The 15,476-nt window shown below is 40.0% G+C and overlaps 1 long non-coding RNA gene across 1 annotated transcript; it reads right to left on the reverse strand.

Moving 5' to 3' along the window:
* Window positions 1-86: 86 nt before the first annotated feature.
* On the reverse strand, window positions 87-1,209 carry LOC137205718 (uncharacterized). Its single transcript, XR_010934274.1, has 3 exons — window positions 1,088-1,209; window positions 750-817; window positions 87-505 (listed from the first exon to the last, which is right to left on the reverse strand). It is a non-coding gene; the product is annotated as an uncharacterized lncRNA (long non-coding RNA).
* Window positions 1,210-15,476: the final 14,267 nt, after the last annotated feature.

Consider the following 15,476-nt stretch of genomic DNA (forward strand, 5'->3'; position numbering starts at 1 on the left):
CCATGGCTTTGGGCTCTCAAAATCCCTTCAAAAATCTTCTTTCAATTAAACAAATTTCAAGATAATTCAGCAATATGGAGCCAGTATTCACAGAAAGATCATGAGGCCAAGAAACATGTACTTTGTGAGGGTCTTGATTACAGCTTAGAAATAATAGTAGATACGATGCGCTCCATGCATTGGGTGCCATGTTTCAGGCACTGTGCTAAGTGCTTTATACTTGGTTTTAGTGCAGATGGAGAAACAAAGGCCACACAGCTTAGTAAGTGGCAAAGCAGCTATTTGAACTCACATCCGATTGGTTTTGAAGACCGTCTTTCTATTGTGCCGTACTGCTTCTTTGTACACCCAGTACCTAGCCAGGGTCAGGAGCACACGGATTCTCAGCAAAGGCTGGTTAAATGACTGAGGGAATTTCCCACAGTGTTAGGTTCCTGTGTGTTCTCAACCTAGTGCTGGAGGCCAGAAGAGTCCAAGCAGAATATAGATGATTCAGAGGAAGAGTCTGGGGAAAAAAAAAATTGAAAAACAAAGGAGAATGAATGAAAGGTAGAAAAAGTGAAACGAAAGAAAGATTTAGAGGAAGAGTAAAATGATTGGGGGAATTAACATGGAGACAACAGAGCTGAAGGCAGCCCTCTAAATGGTCCTTTGGTTTATGGAGAGAGCAGGGGTGTAGCAAGAAGAGGATGCACGGCTGGAGGAGCAGGTGGAGGCCCCGGGAATCACTGCGGTGGCCTGGGACTCACCGGGCTACGGAGCTGAGCTCTGCGGAGTGGCTGGCCGTAGGCTTTTGGATGGTGACCAATGCTGACTGCTGAAAAACATATAGGGAAGGAAAGAACTGAAAAACTCACTGACCGCTGCTTTCGTGGTGCCTCACTCTTGTGCTTGCCCGAGCGTACATCATCCAGCGTGCAACCCGTCACTCCTTCTCAGCGTCAGTCTGGTCTGTCACGACAACTGGAAATACCATTATCTGCATATAATTGCATTTCTGCAAAGAGACCTCAGTCTCAGTGGATAATCTGACATCATAGGCCGTGATGGATCATCTCAGACCATATGCCCTGAAAGACACACATACCATAGTAAAGCCAAAGATTATGTCACATGCTCTCTGGTCTCTCCATTGGAGTTCCTGTCATCAATAGCTTGGGCTCCAGATGAAAGCATGGAAGGCAGCAGAAAACCAGCATGTTCAGCCTCTATACTGGGAGCAGTGGAGTTACTGCGCTAGTCAGCAGGGCCAGGAGTGAGTTGGCAAAGGAATGCTTAGTTCCCACCTCCTTGACCTGTGCTTTCCGTGGGGTTGAGACTCTCACTCAGCTTTCCTGCTTAGTTTTGCTCTATCTCCTATTTCCTTTGAAATCAAGCAAAATCAAATCACTTAGTCTTAAGGAGTTTTAGTTAAGTAAGGAATATTATTTTTATTAAACCTGTCATACATAAAAAGCAAAACAGAACAAAGTGGGGCAGAAACGTTTCCACCAGAGAATGAGCATAAACCTTTAGATCATGAGGCTTGTCACCAAATTCCCTTGATGTCCCTGATGCCTGGATTATGCATTTGGATCTCTTTTTCTGCTGGAAAATGTACAGTGATGTCAGTAAGGAGATTCCCAACTGACTTGCCACTACGTAGAGTCACTGATTTTCTTTCTCCCAAAGATAGCCCTTGGGTAGCAAGCTGCCGACAGCCAACAACTCCAGGACAAGGAAACTATTATTGGTTCACATGTTAAGCCTATTGAAGTTAAAAGCATCCTTCAGAACCTCAGACTCTCCACTTGGAACTGTCTCTGTCTCCCCTCGGTTCTCACGGTCCTCTCTACTTAGAGCACTTGTCAGAGATGGCCCAGACCCACTGAACAGAGCGCCACTCACACGCCTTTCCCTTCGCTCCTAAGAGAGGGCCTTGAACCCCATGGGTACTGGCATAGGTGTTTTGTGAAATCCAACCTTTGCTTCAGAGAGCGTTAGCGCACCACAGAGACTGCTGTAAGTAAGTAAGATGGCCCTGAATAACCCAACTCCTCACCACCTAGACCACAGAATGATCTCAGTGGTATTGCAGCTTGAGTTTGAAGCCAGATGTGGCTACACCTTTTTTTGTGACCAACTCACCTCAGCCTCCAGAGGAACCTGAAACTTCCTAATGCAGAAATGCAGGTGATCACACACTGCAGCCCTAAAGGGAGATGTCCGTCACCAATACGTATTTCAACAATCGGAGAAGGTTCCACGTAAACGGAGATACAGTAATCGTTTCCAGATACGTGGAGATTTCTGCTGGCTCCGTGATTGTCCCCATCAAGCTAGGAGATCATGAAAAGTGCCCTTTCTCTGGCTCAAATCACTTCCTCCTGTTGGTTGATTTTTTCTTTTTTTTAAGTTATACAGTTATGGCTATAGGGTGTTTGTAAAGGACGAGTCTCATTGTTAATATTGTGAATGCTTTGTCCTCAGGACAGTTTTATTATGCAAATTAATCATTATGAAATGCACTTTAAAAATCATAAAGGCTTCTGTGGAATTTTAAATATTTCTTATAATTGTTTCACAATAGTGCATGGATTAGCAAATAGTATAAGGTAGAGGATACTAACAGAGATATTTACAGAAAAAAAAAGTACACATGAAATATGGTTTGGCCAGGTTTAATACACACAGAATACACTTTAATACTTTCATATGGTCTGAATAATATCCCCATATTGATTTTTTCCTCGTTTCTACAAACTCCACAGCAAATGTACGACAATGGCTCATTGATTTATTGTGAGTGTAGCAATGGGTTTATAACAGCATGAATCATTGCCGATTGCTCAATTCACCACATGCCTTAATAAAAGTTTCACTTTAATAAAACTGAGCTAAGGCAAATATGCCCAGAGGCTGGCCTGACATTCCTTATACATTACCCTGCCTCAGGAAATTATTGCCATATATTTTATAGCAGCTACAGTAGGCTAGGGGATCAGGATTAAAATGTACTAACTACTGTGATATTTAACAGAACTCCTGTGTTCCCAGTTAACCCTCACAGATACAAAATGAACAGAGCAATTAGGAGAGAGCGTGGTGTAGGGAGCAGACCTGGGCTGGAATGCACGCCATGGGGATCAGTGCTGGCCCTTGTCACACTGTGAATGTCCCTTAAGCACCCAACGCAGTGGAGGTGGAAAAAAAATGATGCTGTTTTCCTTCCAGAGTTGCTGTGAGCGTCAAAGAAAGAAGCGGAAGCACAGGGCTTTATAAACTACAAATGCAGTGCCAGTGTAAAGCAGGGTGTCAGCCTGAGGGGCAGAGACTGCAAGGCATACGCACACCAACCCCTCAGCACTGTGAACTCTGTCTTTGGCAAGATCCATCATCATGGTTGTTAATAACAGTGTGTGTGGATAAATAAAAGATCTTACTCTGTTGGTAGGTGTTTAGGGGTTAAGCAGAGAAAAAACCAAGCATTCTAATAGAGCTATAGGATTATTTTCATAAACTAAGGATTGCTTTTTGTCTCTCATAGTAAGAGTTGGCAGTGAGCCCACCACACCTGCATTGTGTTAGAGAAAATCAAGCTGGGGTGTGAGAACGTAGGCCAAAAGGAATTGCCGGTACAGTTCAAGTGACTTATCACCTGCTCATTATTGCTCTGGAAGAAATTGGGATTAGAGCATCCATATACTATTCAATGATGGTTGGTGTAATGTATGTTAGTCCAGAAGACCAAGAAGCCTCTTTGGACTCCTAATCAATACCAGTCACTTAGGATTCTTTATAGAATGTGTGATAGAGAAGGGTGGGGTGTGGTCCTGTGGAAAGAGTCAGACAGCTTTGGGCTTGAGTCATGTCTCTGCCATTAACTACTGGCTGTATGACCTTGGACCAGGTACAAAATCTTTCTGGGCCTCTGTTTCCTCATCTGTAAAATGGGGTTACAGTTGTTGGAGTGACGTTTAAAACTGAAGTTCTCTCCACCCGATCTCAGCTGTTTCATGGTAATTAGTCTCCATCTGCCCAATGAGTCTATCTCCCCCACTCACAGTCCTTTTCCGTTTCCCCCTGGCTCTTGTTTCACCCACACAGCAGCCTGGTAGGGAAGACGTTGCTCGCCCAGCACCCGCTCTGTCTCAGATGGCCTTCCCCTCTGCTCTGCAGCAACTTCATCACATTCAGCGCTCTCCAAACCAGCTTGTGTTCATCTCAATCCTTTCTCCTCCGTTAGAACCTAGAGGGAAGAAACTTTTGTTCTTCTCAGCCTTGTTCCCCTAATGTATAACTTTCTGTCTGGCGTATGGAAGATAGTAAATATTAAATAAATGATGAATGAATACATGAATTAATGATGTACAGCAGGTCACAGCTCAAAGAGTTTGTATGAACTTTTGCAAAAGTGAACTTGATCATAAGTTTTGAAAACGAGTGGTGACTCAGGAGATGCTGGATGAGCCAAAACTCAATTTATAATTCAAAATTGCTGCTTCTAAGATAGGAAAATAACATTAATACACGACTGATGTTTATTGACTACTTACTATGTGCTGGGCACTGTGCTAATCGCTCTACATTCCTTATGTCATTAGTCCTTGTAACAGCTCTACGACATATGTGCTGTTATTTTTCCCATGTTACAGCTTAATACACTGAAGCTTGGAGAGATTAAATAACCTTTCCAAGGCTGCAGAGCTAATGATGGCTAAGTTAGGATTTGGACGTGTCTTTCTGATTCCAGAACCTGTGCTCTAACTCCTATGTTGTACTGAGCAAAGGGGAGTAAGCACCACAGATGCCAATGACACTGCCATCGACACTGCCACTCACAAAGGAGTTAATGTTTGAATATGGGGCTTAGGGTCATAGTGAACTAAACTCACTGTTAACCTAGTTCTCCATATGAGTTTCACTTCCCCTCGTCCATGTTCTGAGGCTTTAACTGTTCATTCTCACTCTCAACCACAAAGGGACTCCAACAGGGGCAGCTGAAGTGAAACCTATCGTCATCAGCGAGGAACTGAGCTGTCAAAAGAAATGAAAAATCCAGGGGCAACTGCCGCCTTACCATTCTTAAGTGAGTTTATCGGGAACTCTCTTGACATTGAGCTCTAACTACGGCATTTAAGAAAATCCCAAATTTGAAATAAATAAGTTGGCTGACATACAGACATTTTACATATGAATTTAATAAAATAGATTTTTCTTTTTGAAATCTTTGGTAATCTCTGAAATATATCAACTGCAACCCAGGAACATTGTATCCCAAGTTGTGATTCATGAAATGAAACGGAAATGTATTATGTAATTCAATTTGGAGAGTCCAGCGCGGAGCTCATTAGAGCTGTTGCTGCTGATGTGCACTGTAGTTCAGAGGCCCTGTGGTTTGGGCAAACTTCTCCCACTCCTTACCTCCCCTTTCTCTGAGGACATTTTAACCAAATATCGTCACCCTTTAAAAATAGCATTCTTGAGCATTTTGCCCACAAATGAGGACCATTCAGGGGAAATCTTAGGAAAAACTGTGGATTGTTTCCCCTCTCCTCACACTTTACCATTAACCCATCTCGTGATGAGTCAGGCTCGGGACTGACTCATGGCCGTTCTATGTAGTCCTTGGATCCAGACGAGGCCTCACCCGTACATTGGGCAGGTGGATACCAGCATGTCATCTGAGGTAACCAGAGCCCAGAGAGATGAAGAGACTTCCCCGGGGTGATACGGCTCTTAAATATCCACGGCTAGACCTAACTCTGAAATCTCTGGGGTTTTTTATTTTAGCTCATCACATGCCTGAATTTGCAATCAAAGCATAGTTTTCCCTACATATGGTGGTTTCTATGAAAACAAGTAGGAGAATGAGTAAGCACTTTTAGTCTATCTGATTTTTATTGTACTCCTTTGGGATTCTTTCTTTAAAAAAACATTTATTGAGATTAGATAAAATACGCCATTTTAACCATTGTAAAGTGTACAATTCAGTGGCTTTTAATACATTTACGGTGTTGTGTACTGTGACCACTATTTAATTCCAGAACATTTTTGTCACCTTGAAAAGAAACCCTGTACCCATCAAGCGTTCACTCCCTATTCTCTTCTTTTCTGAGTCCCTGGCAACCAGTAATCTACTTTCTGTCTCTTTGGATTTGTCTGTTGTAGATATTTCATATCAACAAATCTTGCGCAGTGAGGTCTTTTGTGACCGGCTGCTTTTACTTAGCATATTGTTTTCAAAGCTCATCCACGTTATAGTATGTATCAGTACTTAATTCCTTTTTATGTTTGAATAGTATCCCACTGTATGTATATACTATGTTTTATTCTGTCAGTTGATGGATATTGAGGTTTCCAGTTTTTGGCTATTAATGAATAATGCTGCTATGAACACTCATGTACAAGTTTTTGTTTGAATTTTTGTTCGTTTGTTTTCAGTTCTCTTGGATTTACGCAGGAGTAGAATCTCTGGATCATACAGAAATTTTATGTTTAACTTTTTGAGGATCCACCAAACTGTTTTCCAGAGCTGCTGCACCATTTTACATTCTTACCAGCAATGTATGAAGGTTCCAGTTTCTCCACATTCGCATAGGCACTTGGTAATTTCTGTTTTTTGTTTGTTTGTTTTTTTATTAGATCCATTCTAGTGGGTGTAAAGTAGTATCTCATTGTGGTTCTGATTTGTATTTCCCTAATGATGTTGAGCATCTTTTCATTTGCTTATTGGCCATTTTTATACCTTCTTTAGAGAAATGTCTATTCAAACCATTTGACCATTTCTTGATTGGATTGTTTTCTTTTTGTTGTTCAGTTGTAAGATTTCTTTATATGTTCTGGATGCTAGACCCTTACCAGATATGTTATTTGCAAATATTTCCTCCTGTTCTGTGGGATGTCTTTTCACTTTCCTGATAGTGTCCTTTGCACAAAAGTTTTAAATTGTAAGTTCAGTTTATTTTTTTCTTTCGTTCCTTGTGATTTTGGTGTTATATTTAAGAAACTATTGTCTAATCCAAGGTCATAAAGATTTACAGCTATATATTCTTCTAAGATATTAATAGCTTTAGCTCTTAGTTTGGGGCCTTCCGTTCACTTTGAATAAATTTTTTACATATGGTGTAAGATAGTGGTCCAAATTCATTCTTTTCCATGTGGCCAGTTGTCCCTGCACCATTTGTTGAAAACACTATACTTTCACCACTGAATGTTGGTATTTTTTCTTACATTTGTCAAAAATTAATTAATCATAGGTTTATGAGTTTACTTCTGGACTCTCAATTCTGTTCTGTTGATCTGTATCCCTTATTCCAGTGCCACATTGTTTAATTACTAAAGCTTGATAGTAATTTTGAAATTGAAAAGTGTGAGTCCTCTAACTTTATCCTTCTTTTCTTAAGATCATTTTGGCTATTCAGGGTCTCTTGCAACTTCTGTGAATTTTGGAATCAGCTTGTCCATTTCTGCATGAAAGGTCATTGGAATTTTGGTAGAGATTGCACTGAATCTGTAGATAGATTTGGGAAATATTGCCATCTTAACAATATCAAGTCTTTTAATCCACGAACACAGGATGTCTTTCCATTTATTTTTAGGTCTTTTAAATAAATTTCTTTCAACAATGTTTCAGTTTTTTTCAGTGTACAAGTCTTGTACCTCCTTGGTTAAATTTATTCGTGGACATTTTATTATTTTTTATAATATTGTAAATGGGATTGTTTTCTTCATTTCAATTTTGGATTGTTCATTTCTGGTGTATAGAAATACAACTGATTTTTGTATGCTGATTATATATTCTACAACTGTGCTGAACTTATTTATTAGGTCTGATTGTGTGTGTGTGTTTGTGTGTATTTTTAGGATGTTCTATATATAAAGTCATGTTATCTGTGAATAGAGACAGTTTTACATTTGTCTTTTCAGTTGGGATGACTTTTCTTTTTCTTACCTAATTACCCCTGCTAGAACCTCCAGTATAATGTTGAATAGAAGTTGTGAAGGCAGAAATCCTTTTGTTGTTTCTAATCTTAGAGGAAAGGCTTCTACTCTTTTACTATTAAACATGGTGTTAGCTGTGGGTTTTTGATCAATGCCTCTTATTATGTTGGTGAAGTTCCCTTGTATTCCTAGTTTGTTGAGTGATTTTTATCATGGAAGGGTGCTGGATTTCATAGAATGCTTTTCCTGCATCCTTAGGATAATCATGTGGGTTTCCCTGCTTCTTCTTTCTATTAATATGGTGGATTAACTTAATTGCTTTTCATATGTTGAACCAGTCTTGCATTCCTAGAATAAATACTACTTGGTCATGGTATAAAATCCTTTCAATGGGTTCAGTTTGCTAGCATTTGCTGAGGGTTTTTGCACCTATATTCATAAAGGATTTTGGTCTGTAGTTTTCTCTTCTTGTCACGTCTTTGTTTGGTTTTGGTATCAGGGTAATACTGGCCTCATAGAATGAGTTAAGAAGTGTTCCATCCTCTTCTAATTTTTGGAATACTTTGAGTAGGATTGGTGTTCATTCTTTTTTAAATCTTTGGTAGAATCCACCAATGAAACCATCTGGTCCTGGGATTTTCTTTTTGAAAGTTTTTTGATTGCTGATGCAATCTCTTTAAGTCTGTTGAAATTTTCTATGTCTTCTTGAGTCAGTTTTGGTAATTTGTGTGTTTCTAGGAATTTATTCACTTCATCTAGGTTATTTTATTTGCTGTCATACAACTGTTCATAGTATTTTCTCATAATTCTTATTTCTATATGGTTGGTAGTAAAGTCCCTACTTTCACTCCTGATTTTAATAATTTGAGTCTTCTCTCTTTTTTCTTGGTTTATCAAACTAAAGTTTTGTCATTTTTTTTTTAAGAACCAACTTCTGTTTTCATCAATTCTTTTTTTTTCTATTCTTTATTTCATATATCTTCACCCTTGTCTTTATAATTTCCTTCCTTTTGCTAGCTTTGGGTTTAGATTGCTCTTTTTTTTTTTCTCTAGTTTTTTAAGGTGTAAAGTTAGGTCATTGACTTCAGATCTTCTTTCTTTTTAAATGTAGACATTTGCAGGTATAAATTTCCCTCTCCACAATACATTTACTGTATCCCATCAGTTTTGATATGTTGCATTTTCATATACATTTGTATGAAAGTATTTTATAATTTCCCTTGTGATTTCTTTTTTGGTCCATTGGTTGTTTAAAGATATGTTGTTTAATTTCCACATTTTTTTGGAATTTACAGTTTTCCTTCTGTTACTGATTTCTAGTTTCATTCCAGTGCAGCCAGAGAAGACAGTTTGTATGATTCCAGTATTTTAAGTTTATTGAGACTTGTTTTGTGACTAAATATATGGTCTATCCTGGAGAATATTTCATGTGCATTTAATAAAATGTGTATTCTATTGTGGTTGGGTGGAGTGTTCTGTACATATCTGTTAGATCTAGTTCATTTACAATGTAGTTCAAGTCCTCTATTCATTAACAGATTTTCTGTCTAGTTGTTTTATTTATTATTGAAAACACGGTACTGAAGTTTCCAACTATCATTGTAGGATTGTCTATTTTTCTTCTTCAATTCTCTGAATGTACGCTTTATATATTTTGGGGCTCTGTAGTTAGGTGTGTATGTGTTTATTATTTTTATATCTTCATAGTATACTGACCCTTTTGTTATTATCTAATGTCTTTCTAATTTTTGGCTTGAAGTCTATTTTGTTTGATATTCATATGGACTCTCAGGGTTTCTTTTAGTTCTTGTTTGCATGAAATATCTTTTCCTGCCCTTTTACTTTCAAATTATTTGTGCTTTGGATCTAAAGTGAGGTTCTTGGAGATAGCATAATGTTGGATAATGTTTTTAAAATCCATCCTGCCAATCTCTGCCTTTTAGTAAGAGGATTTGAATCATTTACATTTAATGTGATTATTGTAAATGTAGGATTTCAGCCAAGTCACTGTATTTTTTCTTTAGATCATTTATCTTATTTGTTTCTTAAGTCCTCCTGCCTTCTTTTGTGTTAAATTGATATTCACCAGCATACCATTTTGATTGCCTCTTTATGTCTTTTACTATGTATTGTTGTTGTCTCAGTGGTTGTCACCAGGATTACAATTAATATCTTAATTTATAGCAATCTAGTTCAAATAAGTACCAATGTAATTTCAATAGTATATAAAAACTGCTCTCATGTCACTTGGTTCCCCCTATTTAATTACATCTGTGTACACTGTGTGCCCACCAACGTAGATTTATAATTATTGTCTTATGCAATTGTATTTTAAATCACACAAGTAAAAAAGGGTACCAGGGCTTCCCTGGTGGTGCAGTGGTTGGGAGTCCGCCTGCTGATGCAGGGGACGCGGGTTTGTGCCCCGGTCCGGGAAGATCCCACATGCTGCGGAGCGGCTGGGCCTGTGGGCCATGGCCGCTGAGCCTGTGTGTCCGGAGCCTGTGCTCCGCAACGGGAGAGGCCACAACAGTGAGAGGCCCGCGTACCGCAAAAAAAAAGAGTACCAAAAGTACATTAGTACTAACTTTTATATTTTCCTGTGTAGTTATTTTACTACTGTTCTGTTCTTTATTTCTCCATAAGAATTCAAGTTACTGTCTATTGTCTTTTCATTTCAGCCTGAAGGACTCCCTTCAGCATTTCTTGTAGAGCACATCTACTGAAAATGAAACCTCTCAAGTTTCATTTACCTGGGAATGTCTTAATTTCTTCTTCATTATTTAAAGTTTTATTGAGATACAGTTCACATGCCATTCAATTTACCCATTTAAACTGTGCAGTTCAGTAATTTTTAATATATTCATATATGTGTACAACCATCACCACAGTCAGTTTTAGAACATTTAATCACGTCAAAAAGCAGCCCATACCATTTAACTAATTACCCCTTTCTGGTTTCTTTTAAGTAATAAATCAAACTTTTATTTTGGCTTATAATTATTATCCTACATAATTAATTATATAGGATAATTCATATTATTATATTAATTGTGGGCAACTTAAGCTCTTTAGAAGGGGTTGGATATTATGAAATTGGCATTTTGGTAGCTTGGTCTCGTAGTGTGTGTCAGAAGTGTGGAAGGACCAAGATTGGAAGCAAGTGGAGTGCTTGCACAGTGACTTCCTGGGATATAGCAGATATTCAGTAAATATTTATTTAAAGAAGGAATGACTGAATCAATTAATTAATTGTGGATGTCCAGTTAAAAACCTATTAGGGGGCTTCCCTGGTGGCGCAGTGGTTGGCGAGTCCGCCTGCCGATGCAGGGGACGCGGGTTCGTGCCCCAGTCCGGGAAGATCCCACATGCCGCAGAGCGGCTGGGCCCGTGGGCCATGGCCGCTGAGCCTGCGTGTCTGGAGCCTGTGCTCCACAACGGGAGAGGCCACAACAGTGAGAGGCCCGCATACTACAAAAAAAAAAAAAAAAAAAAACCTATTAGGAATCTATCTAGAATGGTGGCTTTAGAAAAACGCAGGGAGGAGAGGTTACTAGATATCTGAAGAGGAGAAACATAGCTGAACTGGGTGAAGGAGTGAAGATGACAGTCTGGTTTTCATCCTGGGAAAAAGAAGAATGGAGGAAAGTGCAGTGGAAAACTTGGAGTACTTGAAAGGGCAAGTCTGTGGCTTTGGGGTCAGCCTTTATTCTCATGCTCATTACATGCTATACATGTTAAATTCAAAAAGTTTTACAGTTGAAGATGAGAGAAATAAAAGGAAGATTGTTGTACTGCTCCTAAGGAAACGGACAATGCTTAGGTGAGCACTTCTGATCTTCATTCTTTGCAAAAATAGCATGATCCCAGCAGGGATTAAAATGTAGTATAGACATTACAATAGAAGAGTAAGAACAGTGCTCTCTATTTGGGTTCTCTGCGTAAAACCTGTTGGTTAATTATTCAATTCAGTTATTCCTTCATTCAATAAACATTTATTGAATTTTTGTTGTGTGCCAGGCAGGAACTGTGCAAGACACTGCAGATATAGTAATAGCAAGTCATAGTTCCTTCCCCCAAGGAGAGACAGGTAAGTAAACACACTGTGTTAATAGAACGTGATAAGTACTTCTCTGGGGCTCAGTCCAGGAGTTACAAGAGAACAGAGGAGAGGCCAGCGGCTGATCCAGAGATCAGAGATCTGTTATTTCCAGCTGAGACCTAAGGGATGATTAAAAGGCAGATGAGGCAGAGGCGGTTGGGTGGGATGGGGGTGGGGAGCATTCTGGGTGGATAAATAGCATGTGCAACGATCCAGGTATTGAGGGTATCAGGAAATGATTGGTTGTTCAATATGGTTGGGATTGAGAATCACAGTTGGGGAGGGAGAGTGGGAATTTGAGTATGGAGATGATAAGCAGAAACTGGATCCTGTAGGACCTGTTAACTCTGGTTTTTTTTTTTTGCGGTACGCGGGCCTCTCACTGCTGTGGCCTCTCCCGTTGCGGAGCACAGGCTCCGGACGCGCAGGCTCAGCGGCCATGGCTCACGGGCCCAGCTGCTCCGCAGCACATGGGATCCTCCCGGACCGGGGCACGAACCCGCGCCCCCTGCATCGGCAGGCGGACTCTCAACCACTGCACCACCAGGGAAGCCCGGACCTGTTAACTCTGATAAGATATTTGGACTTTAGCAATAGGGAGGACTGAGCCAGTTAAGAGCCTGTCTTACACATGAGTGCACGTATACACATACACCCCCCCCCCCCCACACACACACACACTTATAGATACATAGATTCAGGGAAGTTGTTTTACCCATTATAAAGGCACAGTTTGATGGTCCCTTGAGCACACAAAACTCATTATGCACATTAAGTTTAAATTGTGTGTTTGACTCTGCCATCTGGGAGGAAAGGGTAATGGGAGGTTATTTACACATGTACTTCAGGAGCTGGTTGAGAAAACATGGAATCAGGATCTCCTTTAAAAGGAGAGTGAGTATTCTAGATTGTGGTGGTGATTTCCTTGACCTAGAGGGCAGTTCTTAGAAGAGAAGATGAAGAGTGCTAGTCTAGGCTTAAAATGAGGAAAATGATACCCAGTTGGTGTCATTGCCAATTCCCACAGCAGGTTCCTTTGGTGGGGCGGGGGTGTGTGTGTCATATTCCCTGTGGAAGTAAGTGAAATCTGCACATGGAGCGTTGCTGTCTCATCTAGTAAGCATCGGGAGCTAAGAGGGCAGAAAGCAGAGAGGAATCAGCAGCGGTACATTACTGTGGAGCAAGAAATGCAAAACTCTTAGAGTGATTTCCCCCAAATGCTTAGGCAGGGGGAAGCAAGGCAATGTTGTAGAGACCTTCATTAGTTCCCTAGTGGGAGGTGGGCAGAATTTCGTGGGGTAGAGGAGAGGGTTTGTGCTGGTTAGAGGCGGAAGTCATTGAGTAACCAGCTAAGAGGCCAACTAAGTGAAGACAATTGCCTGGGGTATATGGGACCATTTACTGGAAAGCCAAACTTCTGGTGGTGGAAAAAGATTCAGATTAATGGGTTCGGTGGAAATAAAGGGGATCCAGATAGAAAATAGTGCCCTCCCACTCAGGCTGGCCTTTAACCAGGGGTTGTTTCTTGGGGTGGAATCCCTGATGAGCTAGGTTCATAATTTTCTCCCCCAGGCATGACCCTGGAAGATGTTTGCTGGAGAAAAGAGGAGAATAAAAGATATTGCAGGGATTTAGCCTTAAGCTAAATTGGGATCCAGATAGCCTATGAAACTGGGTGGCTCTGAGGGAAGGTCTCCACTTCACATATCAACTTGCACTTACCTTACCCCTGAGAGATGACCCAAATCTAGCAATGAGAGGTGCTATTAGTAATTCTTTGCAGTCTTGAAACAGTCCAGCTGTGTTGAAACTGCTCTGGAATTAAGATTTTGGATAAGGTGTCACGTAGTTAAGAACAAAAGATTTTTGATTTTGCACATGAATCTGGGAGAAACTGCTAGGCTTTTGCACTGAATCTCAAGATTCTACAGTCAGTTTTCTGTGATGTTTGTCCAGGTCCCTGTGTTCTATTTCCACCATTTAAAAGTGTGTAAAAGAACATTATAATGAATGAGTAACAACATTTTAACAAAATAAGCCAAAACAAAACACACAGGTGTGTGCGCATGCGTATGCGTGCGTATACACACACACACACACACACACACACACTCACACACACACACACATATACACTGGGCAATGGAGCAGAAGCCCAGAGTAGAAAGAAAGCAAAAAGGGGACTTGTTCCCTCAGTGACAGCATGCAGGTGCATACCCCCCAGGAGGTCAGTTTCCCCATATGAGGAGAGGGAGCATTCAGCCTGCTTTGCCTCACCTTTTGGGCATGATGGGGAGAATGAATGAGAAGATAAATATGTGTGTATTTTGGAAATAGAGGTGTTGTAAAATAAGATGTTTTATAATCAGCCAATTAAAAAGAATCATGTCCAAGGACATTAGCCCACAGCAGTCCTCCAGATAGGAAAGGAAAACAACAGAAGTAACAACAAGGACAAAACTGCCCTGATGGCCCAAGTTCCAGTGTCGGGGTTATGTACTTGCTGTGTACTTCTGTTCTCTGTCAGCAAGTGGCTGAGATTCTGACTTCCATAAATAGCCCTTAGTTCCTCTCTCCTGCAGCTTTTGCTGACTCTCCACTCTTTTCTCCCTTCCCTGTACTTAGCACTGATGGCCTGAAATGTTGGTACCCGGGACCTGCTTTGTGCTGCTGGCTTCTGGTGTACCCAGCCTCCCATGCCATTCTAAACAACTGGTGAGTACAATGGATCTTATCCACCCATGTCTGCCTCAGATACCAGCATAGGACTGATAGTAAATATTTTTTGATCAGTTGCTTGATAAATAAAAATATTTTAAAAAATGAAAATGCAAAAACTCAGCTTAAAAAGAAAACAGTGATGTAACCTTTTTGAACGTACCAAAATGGAAACTTACTGGCCAGGAACTATTAACTTATCTCCCAAACACACAGAAGTAGAAACATACCAGATTTAGGTTTCATAGTTCACATTTCTTTATCAAGAGTTGTTGTTTTTATTATAAGCTCTATGTAGACCAGATAAACACTAAATTGTAAAACAGTGAAAAATGCAGAAAATTGATAACCTTTATTTGGGGATGACTTTGATAAACCATTATTTATCTTCACAACACAAATGTACATATTTGACAAATCTCTTTTGTATCAGGATATTACTATTTTTAAATGGTACAAAAAAAGATAGAAAACAGTGGTGCAGAGTAATGGAAAGAGGACTGGATTTGGCTTTTAAGTCTCAGGTATGAAAATAATACACTATCCTTTGTAAACTGCTCTGAGTCCTAGTTTCCTCAGTTGCCCTATTAATATGGCAATAAATTATACCCCCACAACCTCTCAGGATTTTGAATGACTCCAGTGATATAATGCATGTGACCATGATTTATAAATTCTAAAGTGCTCCAGTATATTAGTTGTTATTATAGCAAAGATGAAACAAAGTTCTCCA

The sequence above is a fragment of the Pseudorca crassidens genome, chromosome 14 (genome assembly GCF_039906515.1).
Source record: "Pseudorca crassidens isolate mPseCra1 chromosome 14, mPseCra1.hap1, whole genome shotgun sequence".
Taxonomy (NCBI): domain Eukaryota; kingdom Metazoa; phylum Chordata; class Mammalia; order Artiodactyla; family Delphinidae; genus Pseudorca; species Pseudorca crassidens.